We start from the raw sequence: 321 nt of genomic DNA on the forward strand, positions 1-321 counted from the left end.
CTTGTGCATTATATATATATATCAAGTAATTTCAGAAACATTTCTTTTTAAAGCACCTTCCTTTTCTGCTCCCCACCTTTAAGCATATGCTTTGTAACTCATGGCTTGACTTGAAATCTCTAACAGTTTAAGTCCAAGTGACTTTTCTTTAAACCTTCTTTATTAGGAACAGTTCTTTCAAATGGTACTTTTGCCTAAGCAGAACCAGTTGAATTTGCTCTGATATTGCTCTTCCATTGCAGAAAGTGGATTCATCAATAGTACAACTCTTACTGTATGTAAGCTAAAGTATCAATTCAGACTAACAGGGGTTGGGGAAAG

The 321-nt window shown here is 34.9% G+C and overlaps 1 protein-coding gene across 1 annotated transcript in view; it reads right to left on the minus strand.

Moving 5' to 3' along the window:
* Positions 1-321, minus strand: part of LRRC28 (leucine rich repeat containing 28) — a 45,937-nt gene that overhangs the window by 2,007 nt on the left and 43,609 nt on the right. The window lies entirely within an intron of this gene.

Source organism: Buceros rhinoceros, unplaced genomic scaffold (assembly GCF_000710305.1).
Source record: "Buceros rhinoceros silvestris isolate BGI_N320 unplaced genomic scaffold, ASM71030v1 scaffold22564, whole genome shotgun sequence".
Classification (NCBI taxonomy): Eukaryota; Metazoa; Chordata; class Aves; order Bucerotiformes; family Bucerotidae; genus Buceros; species Buceros rhinoceros.